The sequence below is a fragment of the Orcinus orca genome, chromosome 11, assembly GCF_937001465.1.
Source record: "Orcinus orca chromosome 11, mOrcOrc1.1, whole genome shotgun sequence".
NCBI classification, from domain to species: Eukaryota; Metazoa; Chordata; class Mammalia; order Artiodactyla; family Delphinidae; genus Orcinus; species Orcinus orca.
In genome coordinates, this window is record NC_064569.1 from 45,940,941 (window position 1) to 45,960,299 (window position 19,359).

A 19,359-nucleotide genomic window follows, 5' to 3' on the forward strand; every position below is an offset into this window, starting at 1 on the left:
ATCCTTTATTTCATTAGGGGTTGCCAAGTGGTGATAATTTATTATTTTTATTACCTATTAGCTGATGTTTTCTTTTTCCCCCAGCTTTATTGAGATACAATTGACATATAACATTGCTTAAGTTTAAAGTGTACAAGGCGACGGTTCAATGTATGTGTATATTGCCTAATGATTACCACAATAAGTTCAGTTAAACACATCTGTCATCTCACATAGTTACTGTGTTTTTGTATGTGTGTGTTGAGAACTTTTAAGATCTACTTAGCAACTTTCAAGTATACAACACAGTGTTGTTAACTATAGTCACCATAGATCCCCAGAACTTTTTCATCTTAGAACTGGAATTTGACCACCTGCACCTGTTCCCCCACCCCTGGCAACCATCAATCTACTCTCTTTCTATGAGTTCGTTTATTTTTTAGATTCCACATGTGAGATCATACGGTATTTGTCTTTCTCTGTCTAACTTATTTCACTTAGCACAATGACCTCAAGATTTACCCTTTTTTTTTTTTTTTTTTTTTGCGGCACGCGGGCCTCTCACTGTTGCGGCCTCTCCCGTTGCGGAGCACAGGCTCCAGACGCGCAGGCTCAGCGGCCATGGCTCACGGGCCCAGCCGCTCCGCGGCATGTGGGATCTTCGAGGACCAGGGCACGAACCCGTGTCCCCTGCATCGGCAGGCGGACTCTCAACCACTGCGCCACCAGGGAAGCCCTATCCATGTTTTATTTATTTGAATTTTTGAATTTTATTTTATTTATTTTTTTATACAGCAGGTTCTTATTAGTCATCAATTATATACACATCGGTGTATACATGTCAATCCCAATCGCCCAATTCATCACACCACCACCCCCATGTTGTTTTAAATGGCAGGACTTCCTTCTTTTTAACAGCTGAATAATATTCCACTGTATCTATGTGCCGTATTTCTCCCCTCCCCCAGCTCTATTCAGGTATAATTGACAAATAAAATTGTAAGATATTTAAAGAATACAAAGTGATGATATACGTATATGTCATAAAAGGATTTCTCCCATTGAGTTTGTTAACACATCACTTCACATATTGACCTTATTTTAACTTTTTTTGGTGAGAACATTTACATTCTACTCTCTTAGCAAATTTCAATTATACAGTACAGTGCTATCAGTTACAGTCACCATGTTATACATTAGATCCCCAGACCTTATTAATCTTATAACTGAAAGTTTACACCCTTTTACCAACCTCTCCATATCTCCCCCACCCTCCAGTCCCTGGCAACCACTTTTCTACTCTCTGTTGCTATATACCTGTCAGGCTGATCTGCTCTGGGAGGTTTCTTCTGCAGCTAGGGTTCTGATCTCCAGTCTCTGTTTATGAACTTTCTTCACATTCTAACCCAGTTATTCTCCATCCTGGCTGTGTATCAGAATCCCTGGTGGAGATTAAAACAAACAAACAAACAACAAACCCACAAAATCTCGGGGGGGCGGGACCCAGGACCAAGGATCTAGTTTAAAAATCTCCCCAGGTGATTCTAATATGCAGCCTGAGTTGAGAATCAACGTTTCAAACACCAAATTTTTCATTTCAGTATTGCTAAGGGGGTTTACTCCCTCAAAAACGGTCGGCAGGTATTTCCTGGTGGCGCAGTGGTTGAGTCCACCTGCCGATGCAGGGGAGACGGGTTCGTGCCCCGGCCCGGGAAGATCCCAGCCGCGGAGCGGCTGGGCCCGTGAGCCATGGCCGCTGAGCCTGCGCGTCCGGAGCCTGTGCTCCGCAACGGAAGAGGCCGCAACAGTGAGAGGTCTGCGTACCAAAAAAAAAAAAAAAAAGCGGTCAACAAAAAGCTCTTAATCCTTATGAACTCGGGAATTCCTACTCGGTTTGTGTAACTCCCTGGTTCTGTCTTTTCCCAGTGCTCAGATCTTGGAGGGTTACAGATTCTGTTCTCTTTACATATTTGCTGACCAAATGGAAGGACTGTTTTATTTCACCATCTTTCACAAGATAAATAACTTTCCTATTGCAGTTCAAGCTGAAAACAGATTTTTCCCATTAGGCAGAAACTTGGATACGAGGAAACATACCATGCTATTACATGGCTAGTTGTTTATGTTCAGACGGTTTGTGTTGGGTGTTCCTGATACAGGCAGTGGGCGGAGTTTTTAGGCCCGTCAATACAGAGGCAGTAAAGTCTGTGCAGACATCAGCCAGAAGGAGGAAAAGAACAATGGAAAGGCCAGTTGCTGTTGAGGATTTAAAAGTCTTTAAAAGGTTGCCAGCTGAGAAATGAGTTGTGCTGCTGCCCAATTACCCATCTACCTCCTCTGGTCCACTGGCTCCATGGTATCCGTGCACAGAGAGAAAGAAATGATTTTCGGGCAGAGATTTGGAAACCAACCTTTAGAACTGTTTACCAGATTCTCACATTAAATATGCTGAGATCCATCCCTCTTCAGTTTCTGGAGGCATCTCTTTGTGTACTGAGCACCTTGTTTAAACGCTTTTTTAAAAAAGTGACATAAACACATCCCAGTTCCCCATCTCTCTCCTGGACCAAACAAATATGTATTGTTCCCAAACCTTTCCCTTGCCAGGAGAAAAAGAAAAATGCTATCTGAAAAAGGGAAAAAAAATTGACTCTGAGATCCTGCCCCATTTAAACTGTGCTTGTAAAAGTCTGTCAGGCAAGTATCTGGAAAGAATAAATGTTAAAGTGCTAAAGGGCTTCCCTGTTCCTGAAGAGGCATTTGGAGGTAAACAGGTGAAGTATGTATCAAAGCATCGTCGACTTGGACGGGCCACATCCAGGACTCATTTTGTTGCATTGCTCAAGTCAGGACCAAAAAGAGGGAAGAGTTCCATAAAGCAGAATCAAAATGAGTTCAGTGATCACACCCTCGAGACAGGGTCATTCAGGCATTCCAGGAAAAAAAGACAACTTCCTGTGGGTTCCTTCGTGGGGAAGTGACATGCCCCTTGAAAGTCCCTCACCTCAGAGAATATCTTGGTGGAGTCTTCTGTTATTTTCAGTCTTCAAAATCACCAGGCTAAGGGGTGTGTGTGTGTGTCTGTGTGTATGCAACATATAGAAGAAGGTTGGAGGATATAAAAACTTGCACAAGGAATTGTTTTTGTTGTCCTAAGGGAAGGAGAAAGGACTGAGCATCTGCTATATTTTTGGTGCTTTATAAGTTACTGTGTTAATCCTTATAATAACCTCTGAGGTTGATATTAAGAAAAATTAAAGTTATTAATCACAAGAAATTTTAATATGAAACTAAAGTCAGAAGAGAATTTGACAGACGGAAAATTTTGTCTTTCCTCATTCTCCATTTCTCCTAAGGACATCAGAGCAGAATGGCTATGGATATCCAGGTATTTGCCGAACGGCTATTCATTTTATCTTTCTGTTGCTCCAAGTAATTTCTTTAGGAAATCCTTCTTATTTCCTAACAAACACCTCCTCCCTCTCCTCCCATTTCCCTGATAGGAATCAGATTTACTAATATGCAAAATGCAGGTAACTGCCTTCTTTAAAGAACAATGGACAGTGTATACCGGTTCTCTTAAATCATGGGCTATCACAGAAAATAAAGCTCCTGGACTAGATAACCCCAGGAACCTCTTTTCCTTCCCATTTTATTATGTGCGTTGTTGGGAGAGGGTGTTTTCTCGGAGAAGATTGGGAAAATATTGTAACATTCTGCCTTGTAAAACCTGAGTCAGGTGTGACTGGAACATTGCCTGACTCCCAAGGCTGAACCTCAGTCGTTCAATAAAATCTAAGGTTCTTCTTGACCAAAGATTTTTGTCTGTCTTTAAGCCCCCAAATATTCTGACAGCTAAAGGAGGGTCTAGACCCTAGAGCTATAAGTATTATTAATTTATAGATGCAAAATTTGAGGCTCAGGAAGTATATTAGTTTGCTAGGGCTGCCATAACAAAATACCACAGACAGGGTGGCTTAAGCAACAGAAATTAATTTTCTCACAGTTCTGGAGAGTGGAAGTCCAAAATCAACATGTCTGCAAGTGTGATTTCTCTTGAGGCCTCTCTCCTTGGCTTTTTGATGGCCACCTTCTCTTTCCTCTTTGTGAAAGTGCCCATGGGGTTCCTCTCCTTATAAGGACACCAGTTATATTGGATTAGGGCCCACTCTTATGGCCTCTTTTAACCTTAATTACCTCTGTAATGGCCCATGTGCAGTCACATTCTAAGCTACGAGGGTTTAGGTCTTCAACATATGATTCTTTTGCGGGGAACAAAATTCAGTCCATAGCAGGAAGTTATGTAAAGTGGCCAAAGTCATGTAACTGGTAAGGTATGGAGTTGAGGCAAGAACCCACGTGTGTGTGACTGTAGAACCTGTCCCATTTCATACCACCCCCAAAGTTGTATGATCATGTCAGGGATGAGGCATCGTGGGTCAGGGAGATTGCATTAATGTAGGTTCCTAAGTCTTTTTGCTTTATTCCTCAGCAAGTTTTCAGGAGTCATGAGGTGTTTTTGAGACAATCAAGATGTCTCCCTGTACTTTGTTACTTTGCTGGTCTGATTATGATGAAGACTATCCAACCCACCCCCACCCATATAAGCCCCTCCCACAATCCACCCCCCACCCCCATTATCCACTCACAAATATTCTGTGAATTCAGTAAGTACAAATCTAGTAAAACTCAGCTGACCTCAGGCAACAGCTTTTCACTTGTTGTTACACTTGATTACAGATAATTTGTTCCATCAAACCTGTATTAGTTTTCAACTGCTGGGTAACAACTTACCTCAAAACCCAAAGTCTTAAAACAATGATAAACATTTATCATATTTCACAATTTCTGTCAGTTAGGAGTTTGGGGTGTGTCGACTTGGCTGGGCTGAACTGTGTCCTTTAGAATTCCCTTTCTAGTACGTTTCCAGATAGGTTGGGCTCCTAGGTATGTTGTTTTGTGAGAGTTGGAGGATGGAAAAGAAGCACAACCATTTTGTAACACACATATGCCTCTTCCCAGTTATTTAATGGAACGAATCTAGTTGCTGGCGGGAAGGGATTTCGCAGATGTAATCAAAGTCTTTAATCAGTTGTCTTTAAGTTCGGGAGATTATCTTGGGTGGGCCTGAGTTATCCAGTTGAAAGGGAGATTCTCCATTGTGAGCATGAGTTAAACAATTGGAAGGCCTTTTAAAAGAGGGTTTAGGCAAGAGAGAGGAGGGTGGGGGGAGATATATATATATATATATATATATATAGAGAGAGAGAGAGAGAGAGAGAGAGAGAGAGAGAGAGAGAGAGAGAGAGAGTGAGCACATGAACATGAAAGAGACACTTCTGTCTGTGGACAGCAGCTTCTGCCTGTATCCAGGAGTTCAACCTTGACTGCTTTGCTTGTTTGCTTTGCTGTTTGCTTTTGATCTTCTCTTCCTGAGTGCCTGTGAACAACAGCTTTGGTCTCTGTGCCTGGGGTTTCAGCCTGTTTGTGATCTTTCTTTTCTGATTGCCCACCCTATGGACTTCAGACCTGCTAAGCCAGACCCAACAATTTCATAAGCCAATTCCTTGTTTTAAATCCATATATTGCTACTGGTTCTGCTTCTCTGATTGAATGCTGACTTACATAGAGTGGCTTAGCTGGGCTGTTCTGGCTTGGGGTTTCTCATGAGGGTGTAGTCAGAATGTTGGCCAGTGCTACAGTCATCAAAGGCTTGACAGGGACTGGAAGATCTTTTTCCAAGGTGGCCCATTCCTGTAGCTGGCAAGCTGATGTAGCCTGTTGGCAGTAGAGCTCAGTTCATGCCACAGAGACCTCTCCATAGAGCTGCTTGGGTATCCTCACGACACTCAGAGTGGGTGATCCAAAGAGCAAAGCAGAAGCAGAAATGTCTTTTATTACCTAGCATTAGAAGTCACATAGCATCACTCCCACTGGTTTCTCTTGGTCACCCAGACCAACTCTGAGAAAATGTGGAAGGGAACTAGGTAAGGGCATGAGTACCAGGAGGCAAGGATCAACAGTGCTCATCTTGGAGGCTGGCAACCACAAAGCTTTCTCGTCTCAACTCCTTATTTTGGTGTCATGTAGACATGGGTGTAATAATGCAATGGATAAAAAGCCTTATATAAAAATTTAAACCTTAGATAAAATCTAATAACTTTAATAACATTTAAATAATGATTTAATTTAAAGATAAATTAAAATGTAACTATGTATTTTAGGTAAAAAAGTAAAGGATTAGTAAAATGAACCTCAAATACCTATCAGCCAGATTCAACAAATATAGAGTTGGTCAATTTTGTCTCATTTATTTCCTTTACTACACTTTTTTTTTTTTGCTAAAGCATTTGAGAGCAAATTCCTGAAATTAGGTCATTTCACCTGTAAATACTTTCATTTGCATCTCCAGTAAGTTTTTTTTTTTTTAAAATATAACCACCAAGCCGTGATCACACTCAATAAAGTTAACAATTCTTTAATATCATCTGATGTTCCATCCATGTTCAAGTTGTCCTCATGTCTTCTTATTTTTGGTTTGTTTGAAACAAGGTCTAGGCAAGGACCAAACAATGCTTGATCGGATGTCCACTAAATTTCTTTTAACCAAAACAGTTCCTCCTCCTTGTTTCTCCGTAGCATTTCCATGTGTTTCAATGCTTCTTAGCACTGGTGAGTTTCAATCAATCCATTGCAGTTACTGTTCTTTCTGATTTCCTTTAGGCCAGTGGGTATCCCTTTAAGGGCTCCTATTTCCCTTTGATGTGCGCTTACTCCTTGTTGAAGCATCCTTTCAAAAGGCCTTCCCGGATTCATCTCCATGCACTTTCTGCCCCCTACTTGGAATGAGTCATTTATCCAAGGAGCTCTTTTCCTTTCAGTGGGAAATGATATATCAATACAAACTGCTTTTAGGGGTGCTCACCGCTACTACAATATTTTGTAATGTTGTTCTTACCCACTCAATAAGGCAGCAAATAAAAATAGCTGGATGTTCCATTTCTAATTCAATCTGATCCGACATATTGTAACATATACTGAAATTGAACTGAAATTTCAGACAGGAGGTCTTGAAAGTGGAGTGGGTTACTACCAGGTAACATTGTAGACAGAGTTCTTAGAAGTCAAAGTCAAGCGATGGCCAACTCGAGGCAAAACTGAAGTGGACGTTATTCTTTTGACACCTCTCAGCTTCCTTATCTGTTCCTTTTCCCTTTTTCCTGGGTCCTCATTTCTACTTACTCAGTGTTTTCATGTACTGATTTCTTTCCTCTCACTTAGGAAAAAAACTCACATTTACTTGTTAGTGACCATCCTCAAAGGGAGGAAGTTTGTAGTAGGGAAAAGTGCAAGAGTGGTGCAGCAATGAACTGGGTTTCAATCCTGGCTCTGCTTACTGCATTTTATACAAAGGGTGCCCAGACAGAGATTGCTGAGCCCCCAATAATGCATCATTAATGGAGAACTTTCAGGCCTTCTGAAGGAAGATATTTCTAGCTTGAGAATGTCTCCAGATGTCTCCCAAATGCCACCTTTTAATTATTTAATTCTGTTTGATAAGAAAATAAGAACTCTTTATAAAGTTTTACCCCAGAAAAAAAACTCCTTCCGTAGGTACTAAAAAAATCTTAAAAATTTCTCCCAGTGTAGAAGGGCGTTAAATAACTTTTTGCAGGAAGACTCAGAAGATGGAAAACCATACATCCCATAATTCCAAGGGTTAAAGCAAAAAGGACAGCTTTTGTTTTTTTATTTTTATTTTTTGGCACCAGAGTAACTATGTCAAGTACAGGCATATTGGCATAAGTTGTATTTTAAAATCATGCTTAAAATTGCCTCCTGGATTCTGAATCTGGCAAGTGGAAGGCAAGGTCACCTGTACAGCTGGTGCAAGTAATGGAATTCCCACCAGGCACATTTAGAAGCTCCAAAGTAATGTGACAGACAGAGCGCTCCATCTGTTGGTTGACCATTGAGATGAGCACCAGATCTGCAGATACTTTAACATGGGCTGTGCGTCTTGAGAATAACCATTTATATTAAGTATCTTTACTTTTACTTGCTTTCCATCTAATGATTTTAGAAGTAGTCACAAATATGAACTCTATGTGCATACATGTGCTGGTGAGTGAAGATAATATTTCAATCTCAACTATACTACAGGAAGAACAAATGGAAACATGTTTTGACACAAGTCCCTTTATAAATCATGCCTGACTGAAAACTGTCTAATGAAAGCTTGGTGGCGGTTAATTCACGATATTCAAAATAACCATGAGCAGCTACATGAAGAATGCTTGAGATAAGAAAAGGTAATAAATACTGTCCTTTTAAATACTTTGGATCATTGAAGAAAAAAACATAGGTAATTAAACAGAGATTTTTTTTTTTAGTGGATTATAAATTGTAACATAACTGAATACAAGTGATAGGATAGGTAAGGTTATTGCAACTTTTACTAATAACGCTTAGCATCAATATTTTTAACTAATTCCAGCAGCCCTCACCTGGAGCAGCAGTTCCCAACTGAGATATGTTGCTCGTGAGGTATGTCACAAGTAATTTGTGATTAATAATAGTTCCCAAAGCTTTAAAATGAATTACTCGCTAGAAATTACAGCAAACTCAAAGTGATCTGTACGACAAGGTCGTCTGAAGACATGGGACATCACTGACATTCCTTTGAGTAAAGATGAGGGTGAGTGTATTCAACCTGCAGCATATCTCATCTGTGCCAAGCCCCCCTTTTAGTGCTGTGGGCTCAGAGCTCACCAGTGGAAGTGAATGGGGCAGTGGCTGGCTTGGTTTGCAATCCCATCTTTTTCTCAGGGTGTAGAGTCAGAGGGAAGGAAGAGAGGGAAGCTGGGAAAGAGACTTGGATGATATTAACTGAGACAGTAATTCCTGAAGTGGATTAGAAGACTGCTGGACTGGGCCAGGTTTGGTGGATTGGACTAAATTTAGTTTTCTTACTGTCAAGTGGTAGTGGAAGCTTGTCAAAGAAAAGTGTGTGCAGACATAAAGATAGAGTACCATGTTTTCACACAGATGATTTATCATTATCCAATTTATACCATTTACAGTAGATTTGTTAAATCTACAGTGAGGCAGTTATTGAAAGCCAGGCTTTGTTGAAAAGAACAGGACTCTCTAAATTCTAAAAGCTTCCCTTTAAATATCACAAGCTCCAGATTTCGAGGGCTCAGCTTAGAGCTCAGGAGGAGCACAGAGGTGCAGAGGAAAAGGGCTAAGGAGCTGGCCTGAGGGCCTTGGTCCACCTGCTGCCACGATGGCTGAAAGTCTTTAGGCACTCCGGGTTAGAAGTAATCGGAGGACGTTCGGGAAGTACTGAACAGGAATCTTTCACCATCACTGGGAATGGGGCTCTAGAGGGAGAGGAGATCAGCGCTAGAAAATAAAGGGAGTTACTTTTTTGTCTGAGGTGTGAGTCCTAGTGTGGTTGATGCTTTGGCTCCCAGGCCTGCGGTGGCCACCAGGTGGGAGGATTACGTATCCTCATGCTACTGAGCTCAGGCACGGCCACGTGACTTGCTTTGATAAATGAAATGTGAGCAGAAATGGAGGGTGGCTCTTCCAGGCAGAAATGTTAAGAAATGTGACTGGCCATGCTTTAAAAGAATTTTAAATTAAAAACCCCCCAGGGCTTCCCTGGTGGCGCAGTGGTTGGGGGTCCGCCTGCCGATGCAGGGACGCAGGTTCGTGCCCCGGTCCGGGAAGATCCCACATGCCACGGAGCGGCTGGGCCCGTGAGCCATGGCCCCTGAGCCTGCGCATCCGGAGCCTGTGCTCCGCGGCGGGAGAGGCCACAAGAGTGAGAGGCCCACGTACCACAAAAACAAACAAACAAACAAAAAACCCCCCAAAACTCTACCTTTTACTCCTGTGGAAGCACATGTTGAAATGGAGCTTATGTCCGCCTACACCCGTGAGTGACCATGGTGAGCAGACCCTCCTTGTCAACTTACGATGAGTGAGAAGGAAACTTCCTCCTTAGAAGCTACTGCAACTTTTGGCTTATTTGTTACTGCACTATAAACTATTCTTTTCTGACCAATACATAGTGTGAAAGTTTCATCCCTGTGATATAGTCTATATAACTCTGTTAGCAACAATTATCCTTAATTTGTTGAAGAGTGTAGTTGGATTAAATTTCAATCTAAGGAGGAAGCATGTGACCAGGGTTTCTACAAGGGCTTACTTACTACATTTTAATGACACCTATTACTTTCTACTTGTATTACAGTTGTTGATGATATATTTTAACTCCTCCACTAAGATGAAGTATCCTTGAGGATAGGAAGCAAGTCTACCTCACCTTTTTTTTTTTTTTTTTTGCGGTACACGGGCCTCTCACTGTTGTGGCCTCTCCCGTTGCGGAGCACAGGCTCCAGACGCGCAGGCTCAGCGGCCATGGCTCACGGGCCCAGCCGCTCCGCGGCATGTGGGATCTTCCTGGACCGGGGCACGAACCCGCGTCCCCTGCATTGGCAGGTGGACTCTCAACCACTGCGCCACCAGGGAAGCCCTACCTCACCTTTTAAAAAAAAAAAAATTTTATTGGAGTATAGTTGATTTACAGTATTGTGTTAGTTTCAGGTGTACAGCAAAGTGAATCTGTTATACATATACATATATCCACTCTTTTTAGATTCTTTCCCCATATAGGCCATTATAGAGTATTGAGTAGAGTTCCCTGTGCTATATAGTAGGTCCTTATTAGTTGTCTTCTGCCTCACTTAAAAAAAAAAAAAATTAATTAATTAATTAATTTTTGGCTGTGTTGGGTCTTAGTTGTGGCACACAGGATCTTTCATTGTGGCACACAGGCTTCTCTCTAGTTGTGGCATGCAGGTTTTCTCTCCTCTAGTTGTGGTATGCAGGCTCCAGGGCACGTGGGCTCTGTAGTTTGTGGCACGCAGGCTCTCTAATTAAGGCGTGTGAGCTCAGTAGTTGTGGCACGTGGGCTCAGTTGCCCCGCGGCATGTGGGATCCTAGTACCCTGACCAGGGATCAAACCCACATCCCCTGCATTGGAAGGTGGATTCTTTACCACTGGACCACCATGGAAGTCCTTTCTGCCTCACTTTTTTTTTTTTTTTTTTTGGGTCTTTGTTGCTGCACACAGGCTTTCTCTAGTTGAGGCGAGCGGGGGCTACTCTTCGTTGTGGTGCGCGGGCTTCTCATTGTGGTGGCTTCTCTGTTGCAGAACACGGGCTCTAGGTGCATGGGCTCAGTAGTTGTGGCCCATGGGCCTAGCTGCTCCGAGGCATGTGGGATCTTCCCTGACCAGGGCTCGAACCCACATCCCCTGCATTGGCAGGCCGATTCTCAACCACTGCGTCACCAGGGAAGTCCCTGCCTCACTTTTGAATGAAAGTTCATTCTTTACAAAAGTCATGTCAACTAATAGCAGAAACTATTGGTAGAAGCTTGGTTAGTCGAAACCACTGAAAACAGAAGCACAATAGATGTTTTGGAGGTCACAATTTCCTAAAATATAAATGAATTCTCCTTGTTATATTACAGAGATAACTGTCATGTAGAAAAGAGCCTTTCTCAGTGTGCTGAGTGGAAGCTGTTGCATTAGTAAACTCTTCAGATAAAGGGAAAAATAAAGAAAAAAATAATATTACCATTAGCTATAATTTATCTAATATTTACCATGGGCCAAATACTGTTCTAAGCCTTTTACACTTACATCCTCAGAAGAAACCCTACAGGTTAGGTGCTTTCATGATTCTCAATTTCCAGATAAAAGAAATTAAGCACAGAGAGGTTAAGTAACTGGCTCAAGGTTACACAGTAAATTGGCAGATTTGAGATTTAAATCTAGTGTGACTCCACAGATCTTGCTCTTAGGCAGTGTCCTGGACTACTAGCACGAAGCAGAAATGTTTTCGAGGCTTCTCCAGCTCCCAGCTCCCTTGTCCGGGATCTGCCCTTACCCTTAGCTCACAGTAAAGAATCAGGCTTAGGTCTCCTCCATAGCTGCATAGACTAGGAGTAGACTGGTCAGTGGTTTGTCCAGTGGAATACTAGATTTTTTTTCTCTAGAAAATTTGAACCGAGAAACACAGAACATGAAATGAGTCAGGGTATGTGTAAGGTAAAAATGACGAATTGAGGATATGTAAGCTGGACCTGTTTTATCTGGCCCACAGAGTGTTTTTTTTTTTTTTTTAAATTTTTTATTTATTTATTTTTACTTTTTATTTATTTTTTTTTTGCGGTACGCGGGCCTCTCACTGTTGTGGCCTCTCCTGTTGCGGAGCACAGGCTCCGGACGCGCAGGCTCAGCGGCCATGGCTCACGGGCCCAGCCGCTCCGCGGCATGTGGGATCTTCCCGGACCGGGGCACGAACCCGCGTCCCCTGCATCGGCAGGCGGACTCTCAACCACTGCGCCACCAGGGAAGCCCCCACAGAGTGTTTTTGAAACTATTTGTACCAATGGTGAAAAATCAAAAAGGGGGCATGGGAAGGCAAGGGAAAAAATCATAAAAAGTTGTCCATGGTGAAAAATAGCATGTATAATAGTCGACTTAGGTATAATTATGCTTGTGTGCACGTGTAGGTAAAAAGAGGCGCTGGTGCGTAAAAATACGGTCACCAAATGTTAATGGTGGCCAGTGCAGAGCAATGGGATTTCACGTGGTATTTATTCTTCCATATACATTTATATATCTCCTGAATATTTTACAGTGAGCATGTATAATTAGGAAAAAAACGATTTTAATTTTAAACATGTCATTGAGATTTTATATAAATCTCCTACTGTTGACATTGGAAAGATCTGGCATTGTTGGCAGCATATAGATGGCATTAAAAGCCATGCGAGTGGATGAGCTCATTTAGGGAGTGAGTCCAGATAGAGGGCCCAGGGCTGTTTAAAGGCCAGAGATGGGTGGATTCACGTAAAGTGCTCAGATCAGGGTCTGATACATGGTGAGTGTTTGATAGCTGTTATTATGAGTTAGGAAATGACTGGTTGGGAACAGAGGTTTTCTCATGGGGATCACAGTCTTAAATTTGACATAAATGACTCGTTACAGCTACAAAGGGGACCAATGTTCACCACAGGAGGAACAAGTGACAAACTCACTTATTCACGTTCTTTTTTTTTTTTTTTGACTTTTCAAGAAGTAGTTTTATTTATTTATTTTTTAACATCTTTATTGGAGTATAATTGCTTTACAATGGTGTGTTAGTTTCTGCTTTATAACAAAGTGAATTCACGTTCTTTATACACTCCTGTTCCCAAGGAATTGACTTAAGGGCTTGTCCCTTTTGAAGTGGTGCATCTGGAGTGAGAGGAGGTAAGGGTGGCAACCAGGGTGGCTTGCCAGTCACCCAGACTGAGCCTGGGTAAGTGGAAGCTGGGTGTAGTTCTTCTGTTCTGGAGTGCAGCCCTCAGCTTTACAAGTGCAGAATCTGTATTTTGACATTGCAGTCGGAGTTGGGCATGGAAACCCTGTGGAAACTCAGAAGAGACTGATGGGTAAGCTGAAATACCATTTTAATAATTTATAGTTGACAACAATTTCTCTCCATCCTAGGTCACAGCATCTTTATCTCCCACCTGGGAGCTAGTCCACAATAGCTCCCAGCTTGCTTCCCCACCTCCGCTCTGCTCCCCTTCAGTCCTTTCTCCACAGGACGACCAGAGTGATCTTTAAGGAACATCCATCCATCGGATCACGCCCCCTTCAGTCTGTAAGTCCTTCTGTGGCTGGTCACCATCAGAATAAAGTAGAAACTGGAAGGAGTTTGGCCCTGCCTGCTCTGAGCCTCACCTCATGCTCCACCTCATCGCAAGACCACTCCTGCTTCCCCTTCTCCTTTATTCACACTAGTATTTTCTCAGATCCTGACCCACCTGTTCCAAGCCCCTCCTGCCTCCAGGTCCCCCTGCTAGTGGCGTTCCTTCCCAACCCTTTGCTTGGTTACTACATGTTTCAAATTTCAACTTAAACATCTTTTCCACACAGAGGCCCTTCCTGATCTTCCTATTCAAAGAAAGTCCTTCTAGTTATTGTTTCTTACTTTCCTTCATAGCACTTAATAAAATTTATAATCATTCATTAATTTGTATGCTAATTTGTTTAATGTCTTCTCTCTGGCTAGACTTCCAGTTTACTACCATATTGCCCAGTGCTTGGCAGGGTACTTGCTACATAGATGTTGCTCAGTTAGTATCTGTGGAATAAATGAACATCCAGGGGACTTGAATATTATCTCTGTGGTTCAACAGTAACTTCTGTCAAAAATTCACTCCAGAAGCCAGATTACACCAAAGAGGTGGTAGCAGCATGGAATTAGAGCCAGGGGGCTGGCTGGGTGACTTGGTGTCTGGTGTCTTTGAATTATGAGATCCCGGTGCATCCATTTCTACTCTAAGAAGGTATCCGCCAAGGGTTCTGGGTAGTAAGTCTTTGCATTTTTCTAGCCATCAAGCTTACTCTTCCAGTAAAACATTCTTTCATCATGCAACTGAGCATGCTGCAAATAGACTCCTTGTCTTCTGAAATTATGACAGGAGTTTGGGTGCACTGAAACTCCTCAGCCATTTTTTCAAATTATTGCTTAGGATGGGGTTACCTTTTCCAGCAATTTATTTTAGTTATTGAAGAAAAAAAAGTTTTTTCAATTTCACGTTTAGCCTTGTCTTCAAGTTTGGGGGATATCTTGTTGCCACATATGCCAATGACGCAATGATATACGACTTGAAAATACTTGCCAATTCTAACTTCCTGATGTAAAATTCAAATTTCCTTAATCTGTTAATATTTTCAACCAAGGCAGAACGTCCCAATTCATAAAAACAGACCATAACAAACTTTGAAAACAAAAGCTAAATAGAGGTGTAATAATGATTTTCTTAACGTTTCTACCTTTCTGTTAATTACATTTTTAGTCATATAAATAGTCTACAGCAAAAGAGCCAACCCTAATTAAAGCAGAAATTAGCTGGTCATTCTGGCATATGTCAAAATATAGAACTTACACTTCTCTTTCGGGAAGTGTAAGTTCTATATTTACACTTTCAGGAAAAGTCAGTTCTCTTTCAGGAAGTCATTTGAATACTATTACAATAGAGACTGTGAAAAAAGTCTGGGAGAACTCAAACAAGAAAATCACCTTTAAAGAAAATCTTAAAACTAATATTTCCATAATTTTATAAATTTTTAATGAAAAACATGCCCACTAAGCTTTCCCAGGCCACAGTCAGTCGTGGACACTAAGTGGTTAAACCCTGCCCTGCGTTTGTCGCCTTATGTGAATTATGGGATGTGAAGTGACAGATTTTATGCAACCTTATGAAACATTCCAGAGCAGTGTAGCATTTAAGCTAAGATGTTTTAATGGCCCAATTTGTTCAGACTGCTTAAGGATAAAAAGTGATTTCACAGGATTTGTTACTATTAATCACTGCAACCCTAGTATTTAGTAGATTGTGGGCAGGTGTTTTCAGGATTATACTAACAACAAAGGAAAACAACAGACATGTTTTAAGTACTCAAATTATAATTAGAGAAATTAATATAACATTTTAAATTAGAATAAAAGGATAAGGTTAGCATATTATAAAATATTATAATTAGTGTTAAATGCAGACACAATAATCTTCATTTTGCCATTACTCATTCTGCTTACCATGAGTCATTTGGTAACAGATTCAGACTAAACTTGGGAGAAAGTGAAAAGCATCATTGCTGAATTCCCGGTGTCTAGAAGGAGTGAGGATGAATCATATTTTAAGAGACCTCTGAAGAAAAAAGTCCATTTTAAAAAATGCCAAGACTCAGGTTTATTATTATTCTCCCGGGGCACACACTTCGAAATGCTATTTTCACACAAGGTGGAATTCGAAATTTGAATTCTGTCGCAGCCACAAAGTACAGAAAGTCCAGACCTCACAGGGAGCAGCATTTAAATATTAAATGTCTATGTCCGAGGCAGAGAGACAAGAATAAAAACGATCCCATTTCAAGTGAAATCTCTGTCCTCTTTGGTTTTTAAACTGGGTTAAATTAGCATTTTTATTCAGGTTGGCCTGAAAGAATACAAAGTAAATATGATAAGAAGCAAAGAGTTGGAAACTATAATGTTCACATAGTCAAAATGATTCTCCATTTCGCAGAAGGCCCTCCTCTTCGTGGAAGCACAGGGTTGTTATTTACAGGCTGTGGGACTAAAATGACTGATGGGCCGTCAGTCAAACTGGATGCTTAGTGCAGTGAAAAAGACCAAAGAGATGATTAACTGAATTTTTACTTTGTGGTAAATGGTTTTGGCATCAGATAAGTGGTCTTATGGTCATCAAAGGTTTGGCCCTTTCCTCCATTTTAGGACCTGTATCTTACACATGTCACTGGGTGTCCTGAAGAGCTCCAGCCTCGTGGAGCTACCCTTTCCATATATATTGAAATAAGAAAAGCCAGAGTCCCCACATCCCATCTTTTAGAGTGTTTGAGGAACACAAATTAAATAGCCCCCTTTTCCTTACGTAAGTTCTAGATTAGCAGAGAAGAAATACAAGTGATTCTATATCATGTGTGATTGTATATCAGGTGATTGTAGAAATGAGCCAAAATGTCACCCAGCAAGAGAAGGCTTTGTAATGGGTCCAGGCTGCTGTGTAGAGCGCTCGGCCAAGCGACCTAGAGGATCCAGTGGTACTTGAAGCGTCTGTGTGGATCAAGATGTGGGTGGTGCTTTGCAGCCCCCACAGGTGAATCACAGCGTATGCTGCCTTTAGAATTCTGGAGCGAAGCTCGCCATCTTTTGTAGATGGCTATTCTTTTGAGAAACGGGTTATGGCTTGTTACTAGGCCTTACTGGAGACTCAACACTTAGCCATGGGCCATCAAATGAGCCTGAGCTGCCTGAGTATTGGCCCAGCAAACCATAAAGCTGGGCATGTAGCACAGCCTGAGCAGGTCCTGAAGGTAAGTCGAATGAGCAGGAGACCCAGATGCCCGTGGTCCCTACTCTTGCTGTCTTGCCTCCTCTTTCTCATCCCACAAGTTTGGCCTCATAGGGAGTTCCCTATGACTCATGTTGACTGAGGAAGAACAAAATTCAGGCCCAGTTTATAGATCTGCATGATATGCTGGCACAGACCAAAGCAGGTAGCTCAGTAAGTACTGCTGGCCCCCTCTGAGGGGGCTCTGAAGTGCAGTGGTGAAGCGAAGTCCTATTGTTGGACAGTAATTCGAGGAGTGCATCTAGTGATTTATTTTTCCTAGAAGAAGAAATGCCCTGAGATATGGCTCTATGCTGACTCATAGACAGTGGTTAATGGTCTGACTAGATGGTCAGCATTATGGACTGGAATGTGTCTGCCTCAGAAGCAGCACAACTGGAAATTTGGTGACAAGGAGGTGTGTGGATAGATCTTTCTGAATGGTCGCAGAGCATGAAGATGTGACTGTTTATCAAAAAGCAACCTCAGTAGAGGAGGATCTTAACAGTCAGGTGGACAAGATGGCCTGCTCTGTGGATGTCAGTCAGGCTCTTTCCCCAGTGTCCCCATCCTTGCCCAATGGGCTCATGAACAAAGTGGCCATGCCATCAGAGAGGGAGATTATGCATGGACTCAGCAACATGGACTTCCACTCACTAAGGCTGATCTGTTTACAGTGACTGCTGGGGGCCCAACCCGCCAATGGCAGAGACCACCTCTGAGCCCTACGAGATGGCACCATTCCCCAGGATGAGGAGACAGCCACCTGGTCGCAGGTTGATTACACTGGACCACATCCATCTTGGAAGAGGCAGTACTTGGTTCCTACTGGAAGTGACACTCCTGATATGAGTTTGTTTTCCTTGCCTTCAGTGCTTTGGCTAAAACCACCATCTGTGGACTTAGATGATACGATTCATGTCGAGGTATTCCCACAGCATTGCTCCTGACCAAGGAACTCATTTACTAGTAATTGAAGTGCAGCCATGGACTGGTGCTAATGGAATTTATTGATCTTGCTGTGTTCCTCATCACCGGAGGTCACTGGCCAGTCAGAATGCCAGACTAGCATTCTAGTTTGCAGATTTAGTTTCCACGCCAGCTGCGTAGCAACACCTTGCAGGGTTAAGATCCAGCCCTCCAGGATGCGATATATGCTCTAAATCAGTGACCAGTATATCGTGCTATTTCTTGTATCACTAGGATCCATGGGTCCAGGAAAACCCTGTGAAAATGGGAGTGATTCCTTTCAGCACTGCCCGCGGTGAGCCACTAGTTATTGAAGTTAAGCATGGGGCGCCGGTCAGCCTTGGCGCTCAGGCACGTTGTCACCGATCTGCTGGCACATCTTGTTAGAGCACAAGCCGCAAGCCCGTAGCTCCTTCAGCTCCTGCTCGATCACCTCCTTCAGCTTCCCGGAGGCCTGGGCCAGGCGCGTGTGTGGCTCCGTGGTGAAGAGTGCCAGCTCCCTCTGCAGGCCACCTGTGTTGTTGGAGGTGGCACGGCGTGAGGGCTCCAGTCTGTCCTTTGGGTTCCAGTGTGTTCTCGCTCTCCCAGCTTTTCTTCCCAGCCGCTGGTCCTGAGGCTCTCCAGAGACTTCAGGCCCACAGCGAACAAGGAGGCAACAGCCTCCCGTAGAATTCCTCAGCAGCTCCCACTGTCGTAGAAGGTGTGATCCTTACCGTAAATCCCACACGGTGGTTCTGCTTGTCTGACAAAGCCTGACACAGCATCTGACGATTCCCAGGGGAAGACTTGGTCCTCTTAGCCATTTATTGGTCTATTTCCTGCTTTTCAGAATTTTCAAATTCACTGTCATCTTGACTCCTGTGTCTGTCCCCTTGTTTATGCCCCGAGTCAATCAAAATGCAGAACATCATGTCTTCTCCTTCATTTACCTTGGACACCACTCATAAAAGCAGGGAATTTCATAGGGATTTTATGGTAAAACTGGGAGTTGCACTGAAACAAAATACCTATAGCAGATGACTTAAAATTGAATATTTGTTCCTCCTGTTTTGAAAAGTCTAGCTCCCTGGCCTTCGGCCAACTGCCACTTTCCTCTTCCTCCTTCTCTCCTCTCTTTGTCTCTTTAATCTGCAATCCCCTCCTCGCTCTTGGCAACTTACAATTCCTTTCATAAAAAAATATAAAACAATTCAGCTCTCTCTTGTTTTGTCCTTGATCATGCAATCGTGTGCTTTCCCTTTCATAACCAAAGAGGCCACCAGAGAAGAGAAAATTTCTCCTGAAAAGGAAGTTTGCTGCCAGGCTGTAGCCCCCTGTGCTCCCAAATTCATATCTTGAACTCTCTTACATTAGCTCTCAGTGGAAAGGGACACCATATTCTCTGTCATCCTGTCACAGATTTACTCTAAATCAATTCTATAAAAC